A 19819-nucleotide genomic window follows, 5' to 3' on the forward strand; every position below is an offset into this window, starting at 1 on the left:
AGCACGGTGCCCAAGACACACGGGGTCCCTGTCCTGTGGCCCTGTCTGTCCATGGCGGCGGGTCTCCACCCTTCCTCCAGCCTCATTCATGCACTTGAGGACTACAGCACTGTAGCATCAGTCCCAGGGCTTCTCAGGCTGTGCCTTTCAGCTCAGGACACCCCCAGAGCAGACTGGCGGTGACGGCGGGACGGGCTACTGATCGCAGGTTCATGGGGCACCCACATGACTGAAGTCTCTCCCTCCACTGGAATGGAGGGTGCAGACACAGAGGAGTTAAGACCCGTGGTGTGGGGTGCTATGATGGGGACAGCTGAGAAGGAGCTGGAGGAGCAGCCACAGTAGCACTGAGGTCAAAGGAAGCTTCCTGAAGGACGTAACGTGTACAATGAGAACCAAAAGAGCAGGAGGAGCTATTCGTGTGAAGAGGAGGCATGTAAATGGGATGGGATGGTGCCAGAACATTCTAGCAAGAGCCTAGGCTAGTGCCAGACGAGCTACAGAAGAATGTGGCAGCCTGAGAGGACCTGTGGATTTAAGCCGAGCTAGGGGGTACACGCAAGCAAGCGGAGCGGCTGGACGCCTGGCCTGGGTTGGTCAGACCTCAAGGGGCTGTGTCAGCCATGCCCACTTCCCTCAGGGCAGCGGTGGCCACCGAAGTGGGTGACGGAGCTCACGCATGTGCCACGCTGCCAGCGGCGCTCGGGGCTGGCAGGCAAAGGGGAAAGTAAAGACAAAACTCACTTGACCTTGAATTAGGCTTTCAATCTGAACATACGCTCACCTCCGGTTCCACGGTACATCACGCAGCTCTTTGTCCCTGTATGTTTAATGGGGAAAACTGGATGTGCCTTACCCAGTGGCCTGAGCTAGGAGAGGAGGGCTATGGAGAGCTTAATCACTACACTTTATCAAGATACTGCTGCCGACACGAGGCAATGAGAAAAGGAGCTTAAAGAACTGGGTTTTCTAATCAGCCTCTCTTCTGCAAGAGGGCTAAGAACAGGCTGCTGGACGTCCACCGGGTTCAACCAGGACGAGGTCCACTGCAGCTGGCAGGACAGCAGGGAGGAATAATCTACAGCTGACGCTCCACCCTCCCGGGCACCAAGGAGAGCTTTCTACCTGAAGGGCCATCGCCTTCCTGGGGTGCCGTGAGACGAGCCTGGCCTGTCCCCTGACCCCTGACGTAAGCCATCCGCCCTCCCCAGGCTGAGCAGGCTCTGGCTACCTGCCCTCCTAGCTGCCTGGACACTTTTCCTTACCTGTAAGGTGGGCATAGTAATACTCCCCCCACCCAGCTACCGTGAGAATTAAATGACCTAATGCCTGGAAAAGCACCCAGCAGGCTGCCGAGGGCAGAGCAGCCACTACTCTTTAGCTACCAGCACCACTTCCCCGTGTTAGGCTTTGCAGGGCGCGGGGAGACCTGGGTACCAAAGTCACCTTGTGTGACCGTGAACCTGGGAGCGGGGGCGCAGCAGAGCAGGTGAGGCTCGAGGGCGCGCCTTTATCCAGGCGGTAAACAGAGCAAGTCCCGGCGCCCTGCTGCACACTCCTTTAGGTTTCTGGGCCGCCCCTGGCAGGGGACGAGCTTCCAGGGCCGTTCCTCAAGGTCAAGGGGCGCGCACCCCGCCGCGGCCTGCGAGGGTGCCCAGCTTCCCGGGGCTGCAGGGCTCACTCGGACCCGGGCGCGCCCGCAGCCCTCCCTGGAGCCCGGGAGCGCCGTCTGAGCGCTGGGCGACCCCTGAAAGGCGTCGGCTGCGGCGCCCGGGGGCTCCCGGAGGGCAGCGCGTGGCGACCCCGAGTAGGACGTGGGAGCCGAGGGGAGCTCCCCGAAGCTCGCGCGCTCGTCCCAGGCCGGGAACCCCCGCAACGCCGCCACGCAAGGCTAGACCGAAAGCGGGGCTTGGCTCCGCCGAGGGAGCGCCCGCCCCGCACACGCGCCCGCAGGGGCTCTACGCAGCGCACCGGGCGCCGCATCCTGCGGGCGGAGACCTGTCGCGGGTCCCCGGCCCCGCCCGCGAGCTCCGCGGCTTGCGGGCGGTGCCGCCCACCCGTCTCCTCCCCTCCCCCAGGAAGCCGCCCCGCAGCCCGGGAAACCGCACCGGCCCGGGCGCCGACGTGGGCCCGGGAAGTCCACAGCCCTGAGGCCCCAAGCCCTGCTCCGCCTTCGCCCGCCGCACAGTCGAGGCAGCAGCGGCACAGGGCCCCTCGAGACCCGGCGGGGCCGTGGGCCGAGCCGCCCGGGCACGCGCCCGGCCGCGCCCCCGCGCCGGCCGCCCGCGCGCCGCGCCACCGCAGAGCCGCCGCCGCCCGGCGCCTCCCCAGGGCTCTTTAAATACGATCTATAAATACTCCGCGCGCGCGGCGGCGCGTCACGGCAGGGCCGGCTTCCGATTGGGCCTCGTCACCCGGCTGATTTGCATAGCCTGATTGCACCACCGGGCGGCGACCTCGGCCCGACGCGCGCGCGGCCGGACGGGGACGGCGGGAGGCGGGGGCGCGCGCGGGGGCGGGGACGCGCGCGGCGCCCGGGGCCGCTGTGGTCTTCTCTTCCCGCGCCTCGGCGTGCGGCGGTCCTGCGGGGCCGGGCGTCCGCACGAGGCTAGGCCGCGCAGTCGCGGTCCGGCGCGTTCCGGACGTGACCTTGTGCCTCCTCAGGGACCCTGGCGGAGCCGGGCGAAGGGTCGCGCCCGCGCCGACGCTGCCGAGGCCGGGTGGGAACCGGGAGGCGGGCGCGGCCGGGCCGTCCTGTGACTTGAACCCCTGCGGCGGGAACGCGCCCCCTCGCCCCGGGGCGGCTCTTGGGGCAGGGGGGCGCTTGGAGCAGTTCAGAAGGTGCCGCAGCCCGCCTGCTCGGAGCTGGTCCACCCGGGGATGAGGGGAAGCCCACCCTTGGGACCGGCCCAGCGTGGAGGACGGGTGCCCCCGAGGACGCGCGGGAGGGGGGCAGAGGTGGTGCCCCCTCATGCCGGGGTGTCTGAAGTCGGTCCTTCAGCCGTGCCCGGAGCCTGGGCGCTGCTTCCGCCGCGTGCTCCAAGCACGTTAGGAGGACTCCGGGGCATGGTGAGGTCTTGCCCCTTGCGTGGCCGACACACGGTGACGTTTAATTTCTTCACTGTGTTTTAAAATGTCCTGCCCGAAAAGCGCGCGGCACAGAGCTCCAAGCCTTCCCGGGGAGGCCCGGGGAGGACGGGGAGCTGTGCCCGTGTGCGGCACGTCGTCCTCAGCAAAGGCCACTGGGACGAGTCCGTTTCAAAATATGTAGAGAAGAGACGGGGCATGTGCGGAAGATCTGACGGAATTTTATATTTTATGACCGTTCTGCTTCGACGCCCCCCACTTCAATCAAACTCAAAGCCCGAAAGGAGAGAATGCTTTAACTACTGTTCACAGTTGAACGCTAGCGAAAGAGTGGCCCTAAAACTTTTAAAACAGTAATCTGGATTTTAGAAGAGGAGCTCCCCCTGCTGTTTACGGGCAACGCGCCTAAAAAGCCTAAAACCCCTGGAGTAAGCCAACATCGCAAAGCTGGAAGCATGAACTTTTAAGTTTTTTTCAGAGAACACCTCCTAAGTTATTTTGTAATTCTAACCATTTTTACTGCCAAGCACGTGCGATCATGCACTTGAGTGAGTGGCAGAAGTATACCATATTGTACAAACCAGCTTACGCTTTAAAACCAGTCTTGGTTATATTAAAACAACAGATGGATATGTTTTATAGTTTTTTTTTTTTTAATTTTTTTTATTTTTTATTGACTTTGTAATAATATTACATTAAAAATATATATGTGAGGTCCCATTCAACCCCACCCCCCCACCCCCCCTCTCCCCCCCCCCAACAACACTCGTTCCCATCATCATGACACATCCATTGGATTTGGTAAGTACATCTTTGGGCACCTCTGCACCTCATATACATTGGTTCACATCATGGCCCATACTCTCCTCCATTCCATCAAGTGGGCCCTGTGAGGATTTACAGTGTCCGGTGATTACCTCTGAAGCACCATCCAGGGCAGCTCCATGTCCCGAAGACGCCTCCACCTCTCATCTCTTCCTGCCTTTCCCCATACCCTTTGTCCATTATGTCCACTTTTCCCAATCCAATGCCACCTCTTCTATGTGGACACTGGATTGGTTGTGTCCATTGCACCTTTATGTCAAGAGGAGGCTCAGATTCTACCTGGATGCTGGATGCAATCCTCCCATTTTCAGTTGTAATCACTCTAGGCTCCATGGTGTGGTGGTTGTCCTTCTTCACCTCCATCTTAGCTGAGTGTGGTAAGTCCAATAAATCAGATTGTAGTGTTTTATAGTTATTAATCTCTGCATTAACAGATACCAATGTAAGAAAACACTCTTGGTCATAGAAATATTTTTTCCAATAATTTTAGTAGTGGGGGGTACGAATCATCAAAATTGAGTTATTTGAACTCTACTTGCAATTGTCTTACACTAGCTTTTCCCTTCTCAACTTGCTTCCTTATCTTTATCAGCGTTTCTAACCGAGAATTGCCGAGAATACATGCATTTATAATCTCTACCTTCTTGGTAATTATCTCCCTAATATAAAGGCTGTCACTTTATTGCAATATCCATGTATTTATCACAGTTATACAGTTTTCTTTTTTCCATGAGTTTCTGTATCTTTTACTAATTAATTTCTTTGTTATCCTTATTAATATGCCCCAATGAACAAAGATTTTGAAAAGGTCCTAAGTAACTAAATAAGTTGAAAATGTCCTATCTTGGCTGCCACTTCCATTGGCTCTCATTTTTTCAGAGTTGTTCATCCAAAGAAGGAAAGTGCTACATTCAGAGGCTGACGGCTGGTACAGCTTTGAGTCACTGGAAGGTAAGAGGATAACTGGTAAACCACAGACAGATAAAGGAGGCTTATGTCTCCCACTGCACATGCTGATATGGGCATTTCAGCTGCTTTCTTCACACTAAGCACTTTACCCACCCTTTACAGAAACATACTGATAATGATCACACATTATTCTGTGGTTCTCAATTCTTTCTGAGTTGCAGAGGCAGAAATGGAAGAAGTTTCTGTTATTATGCTGGAAACAGAATTTCTCAAATCTTGGGTACATTCCAGGGTTGGGGAGAGGGTCTGTCCTTGTGGAAGGCTCTGCCAAAGAGCCCAGCACTCTTACACAAGAGCCAAGAGTTCCTGTTGCTCTGTGCTCATGTCCTCGTCGGTGGTGCAGGGACCACATCAGCACACGGAGCAGGTACTTTTGCCCTCTTGCTGACACTTAAGTCCTGGAGCTGGGACTTGAACCAGAGTCTGTCATACCCCAGAGTCTAGACTATGAACCTTGTAACCTGGAGGTTGTTTGCTGGGTATTTTCATATTTGTTGTGTTTTAGAGCTGAAGTTGTCACTGAAACTGAATATTTCTCCTATAAGGCTTTAGAGAAATGTCTCTAGCACATGGGAGGCTTCAAATTCCCATAAAAGATCACCTCAGAATCACTATGTGGTAATCGCAATCAATGTCATTGCTTTATCATGATGAGTGCAATTAATTTGTGTGATTTGAATCCACAAGTACAAGAATAACTGACTCTACAAAAGAAAGACAATCAGACTGATTGAAAAGAAAAGAAAACAAAAGTAAAAGCAAAGAGCCTACGAAAGAAAAACACCCCACGATTTTGAGTAGCATATCTGTAGCCATCAGCCACCAGGCAGAAAGGGATGGTGTGCTAAAATGGGAGTTTTAAAAGATACGCTGAGCAAGAGGATTATTTACAGAGGTGTTGGAAGGGTTAATGGGATGAAAAGATCCCACAAAGCATGTAGGGCGCCCAGGGATTTGTAACAGTGGGCAGCTGTTGCCTTCACAGGTCTAACTGGGCAGGAGAGGAAAGGTGCTAGAGCTGGTGACAGGCAGCCTGGAAGAGGCCTCCAACAAGAGCTACCCTAGTTGAAGGTCCCAAGGCTGCCAGGAGACAAGCTGCAGCTTAGAAGGAATAAACCCTCCAACCAGAAGCCAGAGGACAAGGGACTGGGGGTTGGTAGTCTGGGGGAGTTTCAGACTAGAGAGGTATGGGGGCCTAGGCCCCCCTAAGTCCTCAGCACGTACCTGCCTGCGTGACTAGACATAAGTTAAAGGTTAACAGCCCTCCCCAGAGGGGGGAGAATGCACAGCTGGTATCATAAACTGTCAGCTTCTCAAAGCAGTAAACGTCCTTCCTACAGGTGTCGTGAACCCACGTGTACGCTTCACGTGACCCTAGCAGGAACTCTGTTCCCATACCCTATGGAATGTCCTTGTTCTGAAACAAGGACATTTTCTTTGTCCTTGTTTTCTCATGGCTTTGTGGAGTGCTTTCTTCATTCATTCTTTGACCGGCTGCCATCAAATATTCTCTCCTGTCCATACTCCCCAATAAAGCCATGTCTGATTCTCTGCCCGGTGCGTTTTTTGGTCTCCTGGCTGCATCAACTTGTGCCGTTTGGGAGCTGGGTTGTAACAAGAAGTCATCTTCCCAGCGTGTGGAGCAGGGTCGAGAATGGGTTGGGGAAAATTGAGAAAACCAGCCAAACATCCATCAAGGCCAGATCTGAGGGAAGTAAGTTGGAGCCAAATAAGTATGCATTATTTAGGAGGAAGAAAACGACATCCAATAAAGCACAATAACTTAGGAAACTACTCTGATATATAGTACATTATTTTTGGTTTGAACTACAGTGAAAGGCACTTTGTATATAAACCGCCAATTTGTAGGTTGGTTGGTATCTTGTTCTCATTTCTATCAAAAAAAAAGTTAAGAATCTGTTCTCTAATATATATTTTTTAAGTTTTTATTTGGAAATAATTTTAGACTTACAGAAAAGTTACAAAAATGATACATAGACTCCCTATACCCCCTTTACCTGGCTTCCCCTAATGCTAGTAACAGATATAACCATAGCACAATTACCCAAACCAGGAAACAACCATTGCTATAACACTTCTAATTAAAATTATTCAAATTCCTCCACTTTTCCTGTTAAAGTCTTTTTTGTTGTTGTTCCAGGATCCCATCCTAAACTTAATTGTGTCTCCTTGGCTTCCTCCAATCTAGAACAGTTCCTCTCTTTCCTTGTCCTTCACAACCTTGACAGTTCTAATGAACAATGGTTAGTTATTTTGTAGAAAGTCTCCTTTCTTTTTCAGGAGGTATTGGGGATTGAACCCTGGACCTCATACATGGGAAGCAGGTGCTCAACCACTGGGCTACATCTGCCCCCCAATGAGAGTTGTTTTTTTTCATTTGTTTTGTTTGTTTTTTGGAGGTATCAGGGATTGAACCTGGGGTTGTGTAACTGGGAAGCAGGCGCTCAACCACTTGAGCTATATCTGCTCCCTTCTTCATTGTTTTGTGCAGCCTTAAAACATACCTGGGGGAGAGAGGAGACTATTCCAGTGCCTCTTCACTATATTACTCTGTGAGACAGACTAATAATGAGGTTACCATACCTTTTTTTAAGGAAAAGGGAAATAAGTGTATATATATATATAAGTTTAAATTATTTGGTGATGGTTACAGAATTAAACCAGTGTTCTTTCTCTGAAGAACTATTGGATTTTTCAGGCACTTGAGAAGGACTTACAAATAATCTCATGATTTATGACAATAGAATCCAAAATTAAAATTTGTTTAATACTAGAACATTGATTGTTTAATTAATTTTCATGTGCCTGCAATGTGCTAGAATTTATGCAGTCTTTAAAAATAAGTGTTAGCTTATTCTGAAGTATTAATTTAAAACCATGGCAGAACTCCAAAACCCATTTAAAGAACCAAGTGGTTAATTAAAATTTCAACCAGATTATTTGAGTGTTCTTTTATAGGTGAGCTATGATTCCGAAAGAAAAGATGGAGGAACAGTCTTTTAAAAATTTGGGTCATGATTTTTGTGCCAATCCAAAGATCATTTACTACAGATAAATAATGATAAAATGAATAGCCATAATGATGATGGCAGTTTTTGAGCTATTCAGGATAAGACTTTGTCTATTAAATCACTGTTAATACCTTCTGAATACATGTTAAATTTGAGTAAAGGAAGGAAATGGGGCATTGTCTAAATTATGTTTTTATTAGCATAGATAATTGTGTAACATTGCCCAGAATGACTGCGTTTCTAAGGACCAAGCAGACATAAGCATTAGCTATGTGTGCATTTAAATAAAGACCTCAAATGAAAAGATATTTTAAATAAATTAATCTAAGACTTTGGATTGTGAATTCATGTAATAAAAACAGGGATAAAACTAAAGGTTTAATAAGTAATATTCTTTTCTTTAAAAGATTTATTTATTTATTCCCCTCCTCGTGGGTTTTTTTTTCTTTCTGTCCTCTGTCCATTTGCTGTGCGTTTTTTCTGAGTCTGCTTGTCTCCCTTTGTTGCGTCATTTTGCTGCATCAGCTCTCCACAGCACATGGGCCGTCACCTCTCCACAGCGCACCGGCCAGCCTGCCTTCACAAGGAGGCCCCGGGACGCAAACCCAGGGCCTCCCGTATGGTTGACGGGAGCCCAGCTGATTGAGCCACAGCTGCTTCCCAGTGATATTCTTTTTAAAAAAGCTTTTAGTCTTGCTTCTCTCCCCACATCTAATTCTAGCTCCCCAGAGGCAAACATTTTCACTTCTTTTCAGCTCTTCCATTATTTACTTCCATATATCGAAATAACCTGCTTTTATTGTTGTTTCTTGATTTGAAAAACTATTTAATACTATTAACATCCTTCTAGTGAAGGTGACAATTTAGCTCACTTACAGCCATATATTGTCTCTTCGTTTATCCTCCGCTATTATATATATATACGATATATACGATATATATCTGGTCTATCCTGGAGACTGATCCTTGTGCACTAAAGAACAATGTGTATTCTGCTTTTTTTTTAAGGAGGTACTGAGGGATTGAACCCAGACCTCATACATGGGAAGTAGGCACTCAACCACTGAGCTCCATCTGTTCCCCAATGAGAGTTGGTTTTTTCGTTTGATTTTTTGTTTGCTTTTAGGAGGTACCAGGGATCAAATCTGGGACCTCATGCATGGGAAGCAGTCACTCAACCACTTAAGCTACGTCCGCTCTCCCCACCGCTATCATATTAATATGATTTTACCATAATTTTTCATTAGATATATTCAGTTTATACTATCAATACTATTCAAAGATTATTCATAATTGAATCATGGAAGGGATAATTCTATTTCCTTTTCCGAGCAACTTTTTGTTTTCCCTGAAATCTATAATGGTCTTTTTTATTGTTTGTTTAGTTTCTTCTCATTAAGTTATACTAAAACTCTGATCGAAGTGTCAAGGACATAAGGGGACATGACTCTTTCCTCTCCCCTCCCCTCCCCTCCCCTCCCCTCCCTACCTTTCCCCTCCTTTCTTTTCCTTTTCTTTTCTTCTCTTTTTCCTTTCTTGAGATAACCTTCCTGGTACTCTCTCCGTCTCCAGGCTTGACCTGCTGCACGGCTCTCATCCTGGAATCTCCATTCACTTCCATACCCAGGCTTCCCGTTGCCTTGCCTGCCTCTTTCTTGGTTTGCCTTCATTTGGTGGGGCACTTCCTTCTGTATTTAAATTGAAAAAGTACATGAGAGTCTTTTGAGACCTTTCAAATGTGAAAATTTTTCTTTTTTCTACCATTGCATTTACTTGAGAATTTGGTATAGAATTGTAGGTTGGAAATAGTTTTTTTTTCAGTATTTTGAAGGCTACTTCAGATTTTCTAGCCTTAGAGCTGCTGTTGAGAAGACCAATGACACCTGATACTGGATCGTTTATATGTGACCTGTATTGTTTTATACACTGAAAACTTTTAGAGTATTCTCTTTGTTCTAGTATTAAGGATTTCTCCATCTTTTGTATGGTTGCTTGCCTAGCCTTTCAATATAGAAACTTAGGTCCTTTAGTTCTAGGAAATTTTCTTCAGTTCTTCTTTTGATGTCTTTTTATTTAGTTTTCTCTTCCTGGAGCTACTGTTAGTCATATGCCTCTCAATATCTATAGGTCGTTTTTCTTGTGCTGGTCAGTTTCCCCAAAAGGAATTCTTTAATCCTCTCTGAGAGCTCAAATGCAGTCTGCCTGCAGTTTCGAAAGTCCAGTGGAGGAAAATGGCTGTGATATTCACCATTCAATATGTAGACACTTACACCATCCCTCAACTGTAAGTGGTGTTCTCAAGTTCAGAGAACGCCTCTCTTATTTGCCTTCATCAGAGAATAAGCTTCTAGTCTTCTACAGTTATGATGAGAAGATAATCACTTGGCTTGACAGAAGGGATCACGTGTCTATACACTTTCAGCCAATTCTAGTTTTGGCCCCATCTTCACCTCCACTTTCAGGACTACCATGTACCTTCAATTCCAGAATTCTTCTAGAGTTTTGAGATTGACATTGCCTTGCTTGTTGTCATTTCCCACTGCCAAGGTTAGATTTCCACTTTCTTGGGCCTGATCAATTAGTTTCCATGCCCCTACATCCATTCCAATATTTTCCTTAAAGTGTCTTACTTTTGTAAGCCTTTACTGTAATTTGAGTGTGGCTTAGGGAGAGAATATAAGAATATAAACCTATCTTTAATTATTACAAGTCTACATGTAATATTTTAAATGTGGATAATGAAAGACTATGAGAAGCCTTTTCAATTGAATGAAGTTAAATAAATAATTTGGAAAAGAATCTTTACCTCGTGTTATCTGAGTTTGTATATGAATATGCATTTTTTTAGGTGAAAGACTGCATAGCTTTCCCATGCAGACTTATGGCTTAACATATGGTAAGCTAAAATCATTCATACTCCCACGATTTTAAAAGAGTAATTATTATATAAATTAAAAAGTGTACAGACAGCTTCCAATTCCAGGAAGATGGAGTAGACATGGTTTTCCCTATTCCTCCCACTAAGTACAACCAAAAAGCCCTGGACATTATATATATAAAACAAACATTGGAAGACTCTGAAAGATGGAGAGAAGTCAGTCTGTCTAGGGACCTTGGAACCTGGCAAGTGGTCAATTCTCTCGTTTTCTTTTTGCCTCCTGTATCCCAGATGCAGAACTAAAAAAGCTGGCAACCGCCTAATACTGAAGGGTGCCATTAAAAACACCCAACAAAAGCCTTCTCTGTCTACTTAGAGGACCTAGATAGTGGCAACCTAGCAAGGCAAAACACTCTTACACAATAATCCTCCTACTCTAGACAAACACCACAACAAAACTATTGCCGCACTTTCATGCATGGCAGCAAAGGTCAAGGGAGATGCTGAATGTGTCTACTCTCCTCGCATGGAGACCATGTGAGGAATCCAGACACCAGGCAGAAAGGGCAAACCCCTGATGCTCTCCAGTTGGTGTTGGAGGAGGCAGAGTGGGGTCAGGACACTCATCATCATTTAATGGTAATACAGTCCCTCCACCACAGTGCCCTGGAGACCACACGGGGAGCCAGAACTCCCACCTGCCCAGCAGTAACAGAGACCACTACTTTTGGGTGTCAACAGAGTCTGAATGGGTAACCTGGACTTTTGATTTCATCTGTCAGAAATGGGCCTGAATCCTATTACTGGAGTCCTTTATAAGTGGAATGAATTCAGATATATAGAGAAAGCCACAGAGGAAGCACTAGAAGCTGAATTTGACAGAACCCAGCAAAGAAGGGAGAGACAGGGGGATGCTGCCATGTGCCTTGCCATGTGACAGAGGAACCAAGGACTGCTGGCAGCTGGCCTTTGGGAAGAAAGCATCACCTTGATGATGCCTTGATTTGGACTTTCTTTTAGCCTCAAAACTGCAGGCTAATAACTTCCCATTATTTAAGCCAAACTATTTCATGGTATTGCTTAAGCAGCCTAGGAAACAAAAACCTACAATAACAAATATAATGCTAAGAGCATGGGCTCAACAGCAGAATGGATGGGACAGAGGTGAGCGTCAGTGACCTGGAAGATATAACAATAGGCATTATTCAGTTTGAATAAAAGAGAGAAAATGAACAGAGTCTCAGGAACTTGTAAGACTCTAATAAATTATCTAACATTTGTACAATTAGAGTCTCAGAAGGAAAGATAGAAGTCTCCTTCTTGTCAAATTGAATGACAATGTATTTCTCACCAGAAGTCATAAGGAAGTGTCACAATATTGTCAAGTACTGAAATCAAAGAACTTGAATCTAAAACCCCATAACCAGAAAAAAAAAATCCTTCAGGAATAAGAGAAAATCAAGACATTCTTAGATGAAGGAAAACTAAGAGCACTTTCACTCGCTAATGGAAGTTCTCTAACCAGAAAGCAAATGATAAAAGAAGGACCCTTGGAATATCAAGAAGGAAGGAAGAACACAATAAGCAAAAATCTAGGTAAATGCAATAGGATTTCCTTCTTCCATAAGTTTTTGAAATTACGTTTGATGGTTAAAGCAAAACTATAACATTGATGTGGTTCTAAATGTATGTATTAAGACAATTTTAATAAAAAATAGGAGAGGATAAATTGATGTAATGGGGTGTAAGATTTCCATATTTCATTTGAACTGGTAAAAATGACAGTAGCAGTATATTGTGATAAGATTATATATATTACATATATATTTTTTATAATGTAATACTCAGAGCAATCACTTAAAGAACTATATAAAAAGATATTCTCAAAAACACAATCTACAAATAAAAATAGAATTCTAAATAATCTAATAAACCACAGGAAGGTAGGACAAATGAAATAAGAAAAAAACAGAACAAACAGAAAACAAAAGATAAAATGGCAGATTTAATCCCTAGTATATCAGTAATTACATTAAATGTAAAGCTCCTAAATACACCAATTAAAAGAGTGAAATAAAAACATTATCTGACCAAGTGCTGTCTATAAGAAACCTGCTTCAAATATAATGATATATGCAGGTTGAAAGCAAAAGGATGGAAAAAGACATATCAAGAAAATATTAATAAAGGGAAGTAGGAGTGGCTATATTAATGTCAGATAAGGTAGACTTACGGGCAAAGAAAATTATCAGAGACAGAGAGCAACATTAAATGATATAAGGGTCAACCCACCAAGAAAACATAGCAACCCTATATGTGTATGCACCAAAGAACAGAGCTGCAAAACACAGGACAAAATAACCAATAGAACTGAAAGGAAAAATTATGGTTGGTAATGATAACTTCTCTCTCTCAAGAATTGATAGAACAACTAGATAGAAAATTAGCAAGTATCACCAAGGACTCAACACCATCAACCAACAGAATTTAACTCCAACCACCAACAAAATAAACATTCTTTTCAAGTACCCAAGGAACATATGTCAAGATAGACCATATCCTGTGCCATACAATAACCTTCAGCAAATTTAGAAGAATTAAAATCATACAGTGTGTGTTCTCCAACCACAAATGAATCAAACTAGAAACCAATAATAGTAGAAAAATCACCAAACACTTGGAAACTAAACAAACACACTTCTCAATAATCTGTTGATCAAAAAAGAGGTCTGAAAGGAAATTAAAAAAAATACATCAAACTGAATGGAAATGAAAATAGGGAATATAAAAATTTTAGGGACTCATCTAAAACAGAGCCAAGAGGGAAATTTTGAGCACTAAACACATACATTTGAAAAGAGTAAATGTCTTTCATCAATAATCTAACCCCATCACACACACACACACACACACACACAAAAAAAAAAACAGAAAAAGAAGAGAAAAATAAACCCAAAACAAGCAGAAAGAAGGGAATAATTAAGATAAGAGCAGAAATAAATTATATTGAAAACAACAAGAGAAAATCAATGAAACAAATATCTGGTTATTTGAAAAGGTCAATAAAATTGACAAACCTCTAGCAAGATTAACAAAAAAAAAAATAGAGAAGACAAGCATTACCAGTATCAGTAATGAAACAGGAGCTATCACTACAGATCATGAAGACATCAAAAGGGTAAGAGAATACTACAAACAGCTCTGCACACATAAATTTGACAACTGAAAAGAAATGAACCAATTCCTCAAAAAGCACAAGCTATCACAACTTGCCTAAAATGAAATAACTTGGATAGTCATAAAACTTTAAAAATTGAATTCATAATATAGACCCTACTCCCTCCCCGCCCCCCAAAAAAAATAATGTCCAGGCTCAGATGGTTTCACTGGAGAATTCTATCACAAATTTAAAGAATTTACACATCTTTCCTAGAAAATAGAAGAGAAGGAAACACTGCCCAATTCAGTTTATGAACTCAGTATTACCCCCGACACCAGAATCAGACAAAGATAACACACACAAAAGCCAAAACTGCATACCAATATCCTTCATAAATATAGACCCAAAATCCTTGACAAAATATTATTTATACACCATGGCCAAGTGGGTTTATTTGATGGATACAAGGCTGGTTCAATATTCAAAAATCAATTAAAGTAAACTACCATATTAACAGGTTAAAAAATCCTATGGGGAAGCAGATGTGGTTTAAGTGGTTGGGTGCCTGCCTGCCTACCACTTGGGAGGTCCTGGGTTTGGTTCCCAGTGCTTCCTAAAGAAGATGAGCAAACCAGCGAGCTGCCACAATGGGCTGGCATGGCAAGCTGACACAGTGAGATGGCACAGCAAGATGACACAATGAGATGATGCAGCAAGGAGACTCAATGAGGAAACACAAGCAAGACACAACAAGCAGGGAGCAGAGGTGAGTCAAGCAATTGGGTGTCTTCCTCCCAGATGGGAGGTCCTGGGTTCAGTTCCCGGTGCCTCCAAAAAGAAGACAAGCAGACAGAGAGAGGACACAATGAACAGGCACACAACGAACAGAAAGAGAGAGTAGTGGCACAGTGAGTGCAAACAATGGGGTGGGGGGGGAAATAAAATAAACATAAAAAAATTAAATGATTATATTAATCAAGCAGAAGAAGCATTTGGCAAAATCTAACACCCATTACTGATAACAACTCTCAGAAAAATATGTTATAAAGGGGCAACTTCCTCAACTTGATAAAGAGCATCTTTGCAAAACCTACAGCTAACATTGTACTTAATGGTAAAAGACTCAACATTTCCACTTAAGATGGGGAGCATGGCAAGGATGTCCATTCTCACCACTCTTATTCATCCTAGTGCTGTAAGTGCTAACCAGTGCCGTAAGGCAAAATAAGGAGACAAAAGACATGCAGATCAGAAAGCAAGAAATAAAACAGCCTCTATTTTCAGATGACATGTTGTCTACACATAAAATCCCAAGGAATCTACCAAAAAAACTCTTATAACTAATAAGTGAGTTCAGCAAGATTATAGGTAAAAAGCAATTGTATTTTTATACACTAACAATGAACTTGTGGACGTAGAATTTAAATATACAATGCCATTTTCAATTGCTCCAAAAAGGGTATAAATCTAATAAAACATGTATAGGATTATATGCTGAAAATTATAAAAGACTGATAAAATAAATCAAAGATTTAAATAAGTGGAGAGACATACCAAGATCATGGATTGCAAAACTCAGCATAGTAAAAATATCAATATTTTCTCAATTAATATACAAGTTTAACATAATTCCTATGAAAATTCTCACAAGATTTATTGCAAATATAGAGAAAATTATTCTAAAATTTATATGGAAAGGCAAAGGAATATGAATAGTGAAAACAATTTTGAAAAAGAAGAATGAAACGGGAAGAATCAGTCTACCTAATTTCAAGACTTACATAGTACAGTAATCAACACTGTGGTATTGGTGGAAGGAAAGACACACATACCAAAGGAATAGAGTAGAGAAAACAGAAATTGATGCACACTAATACACCCAACTAATTTTTGACAAAGATATAAAAACAATTCAATGGAGGAAAAATAGCATTTTTAACAAATGCTGCTGGTGCAATTAGACATCCATAAGTCCAAAGAAAGCAAAACAGTAGAGACTTTCACCTACTGTTTTGTGTAACATCTTACACAAAAATTCATTCTGAATGGATCAGGGAATTAAATGTAAAGTGTAAAACTATAAAACTTTTAGGAAAAAAAAAAAGAAAATCTTTGGCACTTACAACTAGGCAAAGAGTTCTAAGTCATGACACCAAAAGCGCAATCCATAAAAGGGAAACTGATAAACTGGACTTCATCAAAATTAAAAACTTTTGCTCTGCTAAAGACCCCAGTAAGAGAATGAAAAGACAAGTTGCAGAATGTGAGAAAATATTTGCAAACCACATATTTGGTAAAGGACTGGTATCTAGAAACATATAAGACTCTCAAAACTCAATAATAGAAAACAATCTAATTTAAAAATGGGCAAAAGACATGAAAAGACCCTTTACTGAAGAGGATATGCGGATAGACAAGCACATGAGAAGATGCCCAACCTCATTTGCCATTAGGGAAATGCAAATTAAAACCACAAAGAGATATCATTACACACCAATCATTTGGGAATGACAAATGGTACAGTTACTCTGGAGAACAGTAAGGCAATTTCTTTTAAAAAACTAAACCTGCAAGTACTATATGACCCAGCCATTGCACTTCTGGGCATATTCGTGTCAGAGACATGAAGACTTGTATTCACACAAAAACCTGTATACAAATGTATACAGCAATTTTATAAAACCAGGAAACAACCCAGATATCTCTCCATGAGGGAATGAATGGCTAAACAAATGGTGGTATATCCACGCTGTGAACTACTTCAGCAATAAAAACAAGTGAATGGTTGATGCATGGCCCATCCTGGATGAATCTCTGGAGAATTATGCTGAGGGAAAAAGGCCCATGGCAAAATTATTTAAGTGGAGAAAAGACTGATGATTGCCAGGGTTTATGGAGGGGGTGTGATGGTATGGCCACGGGCGTGCCCATAAAAAGCGCCATGAAGGTACTTGCGGTGCTGAAAACGTTGTTTCTTGGCTGTATCCGTGTCAAAACCCTTGGGTGATATTGTTCGATAGTTCTGATTGGGGGAAACCCAGTAACGGTTACATATGATTTCTATATTGTTTCAAAAGTGAAAGTACTTCTCTCACTCCCCCACTCCCAACCTCTCCCCAATTTAAGTATTGGGTAAATATAGTGAAACTTGTTCCAAATGCTGCATCAGGACAAAATCTTGATATAGATATATAGATATTGGTCTGAAATTCTTTTTCCATTTAATAATATACCCTGGAAATCGCTCCCTCTCCCCGCCCTCCGACTGCAGAGTGGTTTATTATAGGGATAAATAATTTCATTGTGCTATTTATGATTTTTATAGTTTCAAAAGCTTGCTATTACAAACTGACATAATGAAGGTTTTATACATATACTTTTACACGCTTATCCTGTTATTTCTGTAGGTTGTAAACAATTTATGAATCATAGTGGAGGCATGTGATACATATTAGACACGTCCAAATTACCCCTGATGGCATTATTTTAACGCGTGAAACCAGGCTAGCTTTTGGGAGGATGGGGCTGGCGTTGCAGGTTCCATGGAAAACAAGTTCCCTGTATATGGTATGGCGTGGCTCTGATAAGAACTATAGTAGATACTATTTACACAACACTAAGGATTTAACCAGCTGTGTCTTTCTTCCACAAAATTTGCTTCTATGCCTGGAGATTCAGGCATTGGTGAGCAGATAAGGGGAGTTTTTGGAACAACCAAGGACCAGCCCTGGTGCTTTAAAAGCCTGCAGTTGACCCTGTCCTATGGGGACCCAGGTAAGCAGCTGTTTCCCACCTTCCCAGTGACTCCTTCTCTGGTTTTGACCCCCTTGGGTTGTGCACACACATTACGTGTGATGGCAAGGGTCTGCCGCTCAGGGACCCGTGAGCTCCCCCCTCTCTCCACCCAGCCAAAGGGTCAAGAAAGGGGAAGGAGGAAGACGATGGTTCAACATGATGAAGGCGAGGGGAGAGGGACCGAGCGGGTCACCTGCTTCTCAGGTCACGTTGTCTATTCCTTGATGCCCTTTGGAAATGTGTTTGACAAGACGTGGCTTTAGTGGTGGCAATTCTCAGATGACAAGCTGCGAGAAGATGCTGAAGTCCCAACACCTTCAAGGAAGGCCCCGTCTTTTCTTTCTTTCCTCCCGGCCCAACCCGTCTCAGCGTTTCTCATCTGCTTTTCTTGGTCCTAAGCTTTCTTCGTTCACTGCTGACAACAAAAACTAAGAAGGGTTCGGAAGAACTTTGGAGAAAAGCTAAAATACAGCTGTTTCCTTTTTCTTTTAAGTTTTCCTCCTCACCATCATTTTCCTTTGAGGGTGGAAGTTGGATATTTTAAAAATTAGTCAAGTATCTCCACTTTACAGCCAACATTGGGTTCTGAAAAATGATCCTTATGTTTTCATTATTAAAGAATGGACACGCCTGAAAGTTCTAGGGCTCCAACCACTCACTGTTCTGTTAAATACTATTAAGAAAAATACATGAGAAGAAAAATAGTTGTTGGCCCCTTTTGACTGGGAGGACGGCTGTGGTCGGTTTTTCCTCTTTCCCCTGCACTCACCTCAGGAAAATACAGAAAACTCCTTAGACTGCTCTCTTGAGAAGAAAGGACTTCTGAAGCTCAGAATAACCCCAAACAAGCAAAACCTTTGTGTTTAGCAGGGAGTGGGTGTGGAGAAGAAGAGAACATTAAAAAAGACAGAACATCGAGCTCTCCTCAAAGAAAATCAGTGTCTCTAAAGCTGTTTACCAGGGAAAGGCCGGTAGAACCTGTACCCATAGCAGGGCTTGTTTGACTCTCTCAATCTGACTTCGGCTTCTAAGGTGAGCAACCCGTGTAAATAAAACTGAAATACCTCAGGTTTCTGTAGGCAATGTTTTCCCTCCTCTTTTGCTCATGGGTGGCACTCCATCATGGCTCAAGCTTGCAGGGAAAGCACCAGGTATGGAGAAAGTAAAGATTTCCTGAATGAACTTACCCTTTTTTTTTTTTTAAAGCACTTATAGTGAGGTAGGTTCACATACCATACAATCCATCCAAAATGTACAATCAGTGGCTTTTAATATAAGCACAGTGTTGTACATTTATCCCACAGAAAATTTTAGAACAATTTCATTACTTCAGAAAGAAAAACTCCACTTGCTTTAGCAGTCACCTCTCCATCCTCTATCCTGCCCCAGCCCTATATAACCAATAATCGAATTCCATCTTCATAAATTGATTTATATTTACATTTTATATAAATGGAATCATGTAATACATAGTACTTTGTGTCTGGTTTCTTTCACTTAGCATAATTTTTTTTGCCTGATATTAACATCTTGTAACATTAACATATATAACATTTGTTCAGTTTCAAAGAAAAATAGTCCTATATATGTAATATTACCCATATTCATATTTCACATGAAGTTTTGCTATGCTATAGTCTCACGTTACATTTTTTAGCTTTCCTTTTAACTTTCCCTTTCAACCACTGCCATTCCCAATTAATAGCACTGCTACTTACAAATATTATGTTGTGCTTTCACCTTTTCTATTCATTTCTAAAGATTAACACACAATATTTTTACCAATTCTGCACAGGCTAACCCTCAGCTTTCCATTATCTAACCTCATTCTATTTTCTGGTGACCCATATTCTAGCTATTAACTCCATGAGTTTAAACAATATATTTAGTCTGTAGCATAATCGTATAGTAATTGTCCTTTTGTGGGTCTGGCTCGTTTCACACAATACAGTGTCCTCTAGGTTCATCCATGTTGTCATATGCTTTCCAAATTCATTTCTTCTTACAGCTGCATAATATTCCATCATGTGTATACACCACGATTTGTTTATCCATTCATAGGTTGACAGATGT

This window comes from Dasypus novemcinctus, chromosome 20, assembly GCF_030445035.2.
Source record: "Dasypus novemcinctus isolate mDasNov1 chromosome 20, mDasNov1.1.hap2, whole genome shotgun sequence".
Classification (NCBI taxonomy): Eukaryota; Metazoa; Chordata; class Mammalia; order Cingulata; family Dasypodidae; genus Dasypus; species Dasypus novemcinctus.